Consider the following 9,283-nt stretch of genomic DNA (forward strand, 5'->3'; position numbering starts at 1 on the left):
TTCCCATTTTACAGATGAGGAAATAAAAACTCAGAAAAGTTAAGTCACATGCCTAAGAGAGGAGCAGAGCTGGGATTAGTATCTTCATCTAATTGACTCCTAAGCTATGCTTTATACACCATAGTATTAGTTTTGTTAGAAATGTAGTGTCCTCCGCAGTATATTAATACTGGCACATATTGTATAATCCTGTCTGATGACCTTACTGGGATCATAGAATCATGCATGATTTTAAATGGGAAATAGAATAGAGGGTGACTTCTTGACCTAGTACCTGGAATAGCTTTGGGATAAACGTAATTGAAGCATTACTTTGATGGATTACAGAGACTTCTGAGGTGAGGTAAGATCAAAGAGATGCGAATAAGGCCTCGAGGCACCAAATTACCCATCTCATTGGTTCTAGAAGCCATGGCGATAATGAATCAAGCAGTCTTGTGAAGATGTTGGCAGGACTCTTTCTGATACCTTTGATTATCTCCCTCAAGGGGGAACAATACCACCTCTGATTGACCCCAGGCCTGGCTGTTAAGCCCTTTGCTTTAGTTGAGGAGAAAAATGTTCCGGGGGAATGTAGACCACGCACTCTAACCTCTAATGCAGTGTTCTCTCAAGTGCCCATCACAACCCTTTCGGGGTCAGGAAATCATTTGAAAACCAATAGAGGAGACCAGAGTAGCAAGTATCAAAAGGCCTCACACACTATAAGCAGGACCGGTGACAGAGTTTGCAGAGCAAAATGGAAATGTGGGACTCCCTTATCAAAAAGCAGATAAAAAGTATTGTTAAAGTTGTTCAAATATAAGCATTTTTCCTTTCTTCCACAACCTCCCGCTTCACTTGTCATAGTATTTTTTCATGTGCTATTGATTGTCATCCTAAGTTAAAAAAGATGTTTTTCGTTATTAACGGGAATTTTCCCTTACATCTTTTTGTCTTGCAATGCCAGTTTAAAACGCAAATGTCAGTACTCTGTAATGACCTATATTGGAAAAGAGTTTTTTAAAGTGTGGATATATGTATATGCATAACTGATTCACTTTGCTGTACACCTGAAACTAACACAACATTTTACATCAACTGTACTCCAATAAAAATTAAAAAATAAAATAAACGCAAATGTAAGAGCATCTAACTTATATGCAAAATCACCAAAATTACATAATTCTACAGCTCATACATGCATATATATTATGTAGGTCGTTCTTACCAGAGCAATGGGCTGGCTCTGCACAAAACTAATTCAACTGTTTTTTTCTTTTTTAACATCCTCACTGGAGTATGATTGGTTTACAATGGTGTGTTAGTTTCTGCTGTATAACAAAGTGAATCAGCTATATGTGTACATATATCCCCATATCTCCTCCCTCTTGCATCTCCCTCCTACCCTCCCTATCCCACCCCTCTAGGTGGTCACAAAGCACCTAGCTGATCTCCCTGTGCTATGCGGCTGCTTCCCACTAGCTATCTACCTTACGTTTGGTAGTGTATGTATGTCCATGCCTCTATCTCGCTTTGTCCCTTCCCCCTCCCCGTATCCTCAAGTCCATTCTCTAGTAAGTCTGTGTCTTTATTCCCATCTTTCCCCTAGGTTCTTCATGACCACTTTTTTTTTTTAGATTACATATATATGTGTTAGCATACGGTATTTGTTTTTCTCTTTCTGACTTACTTCACTCTGCACTTCTTCGCACACAAGACTTCTACCCACACCCTCCCTTCAGCTGACTGATGAGTAAGGGACGATGAGAGGGGAAGCCTTGCCTTATCGTCCGCTTTCCTTCTCTGTCATCATTTCCAGCATAAGAGGTTAGCTAATATAGGAAAGTAACACAATAGGATGTGATACGGTTCCTCGGCCTTCATGTTTCTCAGAACTCGATTGCATGCCTTCTGCGCTGGAAACAAGTTTCCTCTCCAGCGAGAGGAAAAGAGGGCCTCTTTGGTTTGTCACCACCACTACTCCCCCACCCCAGCCCCACCTTCCTCAGCACACTCACCTTGTCCTTGCTGAACTCCCACTCACCTTGTCCTGAACTCCCAAGCGTCGCAGGCCAGGGCAGTTCCCTGATTACAGGGCATCAAAAACACTACGTGCCAGCGGGCCAGCAAGAGGTGGCAGCACCCACACATACCGCCTGAATGGCGTCTGCTCGCAGCCATGCTCTACTCTTCCACCTGACTTCACTTGCAAAGCACAAGTTCAAAAATCAAATTATTCAGAATTTCAAGACAGCGACAGCAGGACATTAAATCAAATGTGGGCCCGAGCAAGGAATCCTGTGCTACCTTGGAGGTCACATGCCTAGGCAGCCGGCCCTGATCAAAAGGTATTGTCTGTGCATAGAAAACAAACTTATGGTGACCAAAGGGGGAGGGGGGTATAAATTAGGAGCTTGGGATTAACATATACACACTACTATATATAAAATAGATAAGCAACAGGACCTACTGTATAGCATAGGGAACACTACTCAGTATTCTGTAATAACCTATATGGGAAAAATCTGAAAAAGAATGGGTATATGTATAACTGATTCACTTTGCTGTACACCTGAAACTAACATGACACTGTAAATCAACTATACTTCAAAAAAAAGGAGGTATTGTCTCTGGATATTTTATTCCAAGTGTGTGAGTGAGTGTGTGCTATGTGTGTACTGGGATTGTCATCAAAGTTTGAGAGCCCCTACTTTTCCCCTTCCCCCCCTCTACTAGGGGCTGGAGATTTTTCGGGGGGGTGTGGTAAAGTGATTTTAGTTAGAAGAGGACTGGGGACTGCTCTTCAGTGTGGAGCAAGTTCTCTCCACGTTATCCCTCAACCCAGGGGTGTCCCCATCCCCCGGGCCACAGACTGGTGCCAGTCCGTGGTCTGTTAGGAACCGGGCTGCACAGCAGGAGGTGGGCAGCAGGCGAGCGAGCGAAGCTCTGTCTGTATTTACAGCCATTCCCCATCACTCACATTATCGCCTGAGCTCCGCCTCCTGCCAGATCAGCAGCTGCATTAGATTCTCATAGGAGCACGAACCCTACTGTGAACTGCGCATGCGAGGGATCTAGGTTGCGTGCTCCTAATGAGAATCTGATGCCTGATGACCTGAGGTGGAGCTCAGGCAGTGATGCTAGTGCTGGGGAGCGGCTGCAAATACAGATTATCATCAGCAGAGAGGTTTGTCTGCACAGAGACCATAATAAATCCATTGCTTATAGACTCACACCAAAACCGTATCAGTGAGTGACAAGTGAAAACAAGCTCAGGGCTCCCACTGATTCTGCATTATGGTGAGTTGTATAATTATTTCATTATGCATTACAATGTAATAATAATAGAAATAAAGTGCACAATAAACGTAATGCGCTTGAATCATCCCGAAACCAGCCCCCATCCCCGGTCCGTGGAAAAATTGTCTTCCACAAAGCAGGTCATTGGTGCCAAAAAGGTTGGGGACCACTGCCCTAACCCTTGCATCTTCTGGGCTGTTATGACATGACAGACCAGGGTCACCTCCTGTTATGAGCAGGCACCTTTGACCTTGCCCAAAGAGGAAAGCAGGGTGGACCAAGGAGAAAAAAGTAGGCCTACCTTAGTTCTGCTGAGGCCTGCTTCTGACCTAAGTTCCTTAAGCTCAAGGGGCAAAAGGGCTCTTTTCACCTCACACGTAATGCAGGTCAGTTTAGCAGGATACGTAACTACTTAGTGATTCAGTACTAAGTAGGCTCTTTCCTGGACCATCTTTGTGACTATATCTTACCCTTGGGAATCTGTGGGGTTGGGCAGTAAGATGGGCTTCAAGGGTCCACAGAACTTTAACCTTACCTGCCTTTTCCACTCTTAACATAATAGGCCTTGATGTTCGTTTCACTTTTCACATTGTAAAGATTCTACAAGTTCCACAGAGAATTGAGAGGATACAGAAAATTATACAGAAGAAAACAAAAATTGCTTATCACCTGTCATTCCATCATAATTGCTATGAACATTTTTTATATTTTCTGCCATTCATTTTCTGTGTGTATACACTACAATGAAAGACAATGGATCATATTGTGTATAGAGGTTGAAATCTAGTTTTTTTTCACTTAATATCATGAGATTCATTCTCTCTGTCCCTTAATGCTGCACATGTACCAAAAAAAACCTCTCTCTCTCTCTCTCTCTCTCCTGCTGTCATCTATAAAGACATCATTTCTTTAGATGCATTAAGGTCATTGATTCAGCTAAAGTTTAAGCAGTTTTTCTTTGTAATTAGGAAGCATTTTTTCCCCTACCTGTTAGTTTCCCTCTCAGAGGAGATCCTTATTCCAAATTTCATCAAGGGTGAAGATTCTCCCTTGGATCTAGAATCGGACTTCTACACTAAGTTCAACTTTTTATCAAAAGAATATATCTCTTGGGCTTCCCTGGTGGCACAGCGGTTGGGAGTCTGCCTGCCAATGCAGGGGACACGGGTTCGGGCCCTGGTCGGGGAGGATCCCACATGCTGCGGAGCAACTAAGCCCGTAAGGCCACAACTAAAGAAAGCCCACGTGCAGCAACGAAGACCCAATGCAGCCATAAATGAATAAATAAATTAAAAAAAAGAATATATCTCTTTATGACAAGTTTATAAGTACTAAAACTTTAAATGCAATGCCCATTAACTCTGGTAACCAAATATAAAACCCTGTCTATGTACATCTTTTTCTTTAAATAACTTGGCAGCCCCTTGTCCTTTCTTGCCTTTAGAACCTGACCTGGACAATAAGAATTTCTCTTCTCTTTAGTCCCACCTGTACTTCCCTAGGCCTCCTGTCTACTCCCCAACTGGGAAGGCAGGGACAGTGCTTAATTGATGTAGAACTGTGGTTTTTAAAAAATTTAAACAGCTGAATTATAATAGTAGAGATAAGAAGTAACTACTCCTTTCCCCCAAAATCTGATTTTGGAAACACATTTATACAGAAGAAAAGCAGTTTCAAAATACATGCAACAGAGTTTCTTCCCACTATTAGAGGCTTTGGCTGACTCCACAGTTCTTGAACTGAGTTTCCTCCCCTCATCCACCTCTTTCCCCCACTTCTAAGGATCATTACCCAGTTTCTTCCTGAGAGTCAACACTAGTCAGAGACTCAGGATGATCAGGCCCTGGTGTAGCCCATTATATCCAAACAAGGCAAGAGTATTTGGAGAGGACTTCTAAGGAAATGCCTCTGACCATATTGTTATCACAAGAACATTCTAGAATACATGAGAAATAATGGTGGCAACTATCCAAGGATCTCATACCTCTAGTTATCTTGAGCTTGCAGAGTATGAAAATCACAGAATGTCAAGCTATGCAAATCATCCCATCCTACTACTTCATTTTGGAGACACGGAAACAGATCCAGGAAGTGAAGGAACAGATTTGAACGTCACATATGTAGTTAGTGGCAGATATGGAGCTAAAAGGCCAGGTTACCTAACCCTGAGTTCAGAACTTTCATCTCTGCCAAACTATCTTAAACTGGGATTTGCTCGACTTGCAGAATGATTTTAGGCTCTGATGAACAGCAGTGTGCTGAATGGTACGAGCCAACGGAGAATACCGCCACCTGCTGGCAGCAGGTATGAATTCGCCGGGTGGTTATTAAAAGGGAAATTCATTCGTTTATTCATTCAATTCCATAAATATTTGCTATCAGCCCGGCATGTGCAAGCAATATGCTGTGCACTATGGGGTTTAACTTCATCGGGCTGACCTTTTTAAGGGAGGTCATCACAAAAAAACCACTCTGTAAGATAGTGTAAGTGCATACCATGAAAGTAGTGCAGTTACAGCTATGCAAGAGTTTAGGGGGAAAACAGTTTAATGCTTTCTGATGGGGATCTGGGAAGGGCAGCGTATGGAGAAAGGATGGGTGAACTTGGCTTTGAGCTACAAATAGTTTAGGGTTTGTTGAAAGGGAGCTGAGGCAGAAAATTCAATCCTAAATCTGGCTGGAGATCTAAAGCCTGAACTCTTAAACATTATGCTGTATAAGCCCTTTGACTGGGTTGGGAATTTAGGGTTGGGAAATGGCATAGGGCTTTGAATGCCATGTTAAATGATTTGGATTTAGTCTGTAGGCAACTGGTAGCCATGGAAGGTTTTAAGGAAGGTAGTCTCACGTGAACTGTGCTCTCATCCCCCAAAGTGTTAAGTGCTTAGAACATTAGGCCCCGAGAGCAGATCAAAGACAACAGTGCAAAGGCCTGGGTTCCATCAGAAGCTCTGATGCCTGGTAATTATGCTGCAGCTTTAATTGCTCAGAGCCTTTTGCTAAACTCTACTCTGTTACACATGACTGGTCAAGTTAAGTGCTGTCAAATCTACTCCCTGATCTATAGAGTAAACCAGGATTTTCTCAGAAGTTAGGTTTTATTCAAAGAATGCTATTATATGTCTTCTCAGAGGAAGTTTTTACATTGTCTTTTAAATTAGAAAAAAAAATAATGTCATTTCCTGATTCCAAAATCATTACAGAGCCATACAAGTATTCTAGAAAGCGAAAGTATCCCATAGTCCCAGCACTACAAAGACTACGACTGTTGAGTTGGTATCTATTCTTCCAAACATTTTTCTTGTATGTATAATAGCATTTTTTAAGACAAAACAATTTTTTAAACAACCTATTCATACTATTTTTAAAATTTTATTTATTATTTGTTTATTTATTTATTTATTCTTGGCCACATTGGGTCTTCGTTGCTGCGTGCGGGCTTTCTCTAGTTGCGGTGAGCGGGGGCTACTCTTCGTTTCAGTGTCCGGGCTTCTCATTGCGGCGCCTTCTCTTGTTGCAGAGCACGGGCTCTAGGCGCACGGGCTCAGTAGTCGTGGCACGCAGGCCCTAGAGCGCATGGGCTTCAGTAGTTGCAGCATGCCGGCTCAGTAGTTGTGGCTCGCGGCTCTAGAGCTCAGGCTCAGTAGTTGTGGCGCATGGGCTTAGCAGCTCTGCGGCATGTGGGATATTCCTGGACCAAGGCTTGATCCCATGTCCCCAGCATTGGTAGGCAGATTCTAAACCGCTGCGCCACCAGGGAAGTCCCATACTATTTTTAAACTTTCTTTCTTCACTGATCTGTACAACATGAACATTTTTCCATATTAGTACACTAGATCTATCTAGGTGTTTTTTTTAATGCACTGTTGTATATTTTCTCAGTTCCTTTATTAATAGACATTTGGGTTGTTTTTCTCTTATGAACAATACTGCCATAAACATCCTTGTACATAAATCTTTGCACATTTGTGGTGACGTCTCTATAGGATAAATTTCTAGCACTTGAAATGGTGGATCACTGGGTCTGAAATTTACCTTTTAATAGATACTATCAAGTTGCCCTTTGAAAATGTTATACCAATTTTCACTTTCAGCAAGAGTGTGCTAGCTTTTCCACATCCTCTTTAATATTATCAAACTTTTAAACCTTTCCTACTATGATGGACAAAAAATGATATCTTATTGTTCCAACAATCAATGCATATATGGTAAGCACCCATATTTAGAGTGAATTAGGAAGCTAGTGTTAACTGGTCTCTATCATTCTTCCATATAAGTTGCAAATGTCTTCAGAAAGTTCTGAGGGCCATTTTCCAGGAGCTGCCATGTTAGGTACCCACTCTGGGAGCACACACCAGACATATGCCTTGTACATATTACTTCATAGAGTTTGTATATAGGAAATATAGATAAAAATGGATAAAAGTGTAACATAGGTTACACACTAGCCTGATCCCAGGAAACAGCCGAATTGCCCGTCAAAAGCCATAGATGAAGAAGATCTTCATCAGGCAATAAATACCTAGCGAGTGCAGAGCATCTGTCCTGGGTCTGCAGCTTACCCCTTTGTCTTGCTTCATTCACACCATGGACAAATTGCATTTTCCAAATGGTGACAACAACTTCACTAATACTGCGGCTCAAGTAATGTATCACTTTGCCAAATGGCCTAGCATTGTTGGCTCAAACCCAAGAGCAGATGATGGCATAGATTCCAGCTAGGAAAAGTAACAACTGTAACAAAACCGTCTAAGCCCAAACATTTGGGTACTTGGCTCTCTGAAAACAATAAGCCAACAGACCCACTTAGCACACAATAATCCTAAGTAATATGCTTAGGAGAAGTCTCACCCTCACCTAGCCGGTGTTAGTTGAGCTGGTTCTCTTCTTCTGAGCACTCTGGAAGGTTCCACTTCTCCATGCCCTTTTGCTGTTGGGAGGGACCATGTCACTCACTCTGGCCAATGACTTGTGAGACGAAGTGACATATTTCATGACATATTTCAATTTTCGGTGTGAGCCCTTCCACTTTCTCTTCTGCCTCCCACAGTGATCGTGGAAGCGTAGGTAGAGACACAGGTGTCACAAAATCAGAGCAGCAGGTATCACTGAGTCACCACATGGGGGAAGGCTGCTCCAGAGTGTCACCTGGACTGGCAATGGACTTCGTGAGGGCAAGAAATTAAATTTTATCGACGTCAGCCACTGAGATTTTAGCGTTGTTCGTTACCAAGGCATAACTAATACAGCATCCCTTGGCCAAAATGAACGTTATATGGCCTATCGGCTGAAGAGGCTGATGTCCAACTAAGAATTAATTCCTAAGTGATTCCTGTGTGCCCAGGAGAGGGCTAGGTGCACGCACAGTGCAAAGATGTCTGAAACATATTCAAACTCACTGCCTCTGGCGTCTTCTTTGATTGCCTAGCCCCCATCCCCCTGGCTACCCAGTGGACAGGACTGAATGCTTCCTCCTGTGTGCTTTCATAACCCTTTCTCCTCGCCCTCACTCTCAACCCTGCAGCCAGGCTGAACTACTTACTGGCAGTTCTGGGAACAGGTCAGGATCTCTCTCCAGGCCTTTGTCAATGCTACTCTTTCTTCTGGGGATGCCTTTTCCCCTTTGCAGCTCCTTGCCTGGTGAGCTCTCTCTCATCCTTCATGCCTCCGGAACTTGGGTCCTTCCCTGCTCTCCCAAGCCTGGGTTAGGGGCCTCTCCTCTGGGCTCCCACAGCTCCCTGGACCTCCCTCATCACACCACCCATCACGCTGCAATCTGATTGCCTGGTTAGCTGTCTGTCACCTCCACCAGATGGCTAGGGACCATCTTGCTCAACTTTGTGATCTAGAAGCTGATTGAGATTCTGGCACGGAGCAGGCCTCCAATATGTTTTTGAATGAAACAAATACAGCATCTCATTGTGATATGACAACCTGTGAATGAATGTGCTTGCCGGGTTCATGGGACACTGATGGGACAGACCTGATCAGAGTAGAAGAG

General features: G+C 43.2%; 1 pseudogene; it reads left to right on the top strand.

The window, feature by feature from the left end:
* The first annotated feature begins 5,544 nt into the window (after window positions 1-5,544).
* The window catches only part of LOC113612530 (myosin regulatory light chain 12B-like), a 22,297-nt pseudogene continuing 18,558 nt past the window's right edge, over window positions 5,545-9,283 (top strand).

This window comes from Aethalodelphis obliquidens, unplaced genomic scaffold, assembly GCF_003676395.1.
Source record: "Aethalodelphis obliquidens isolate GAN/ISIS:26980383/991018 unplaced genomic scaffold, ASM367639v1 scaffold78, whole genome shotgun sequence".
Taxonomy (NCBI): Eukaryota; Metazoa; Chordata; class Mammalia; order Artiodactyla; family Delphinidae; genus Aethalodelphis; species Aethalodelphis obliquidens.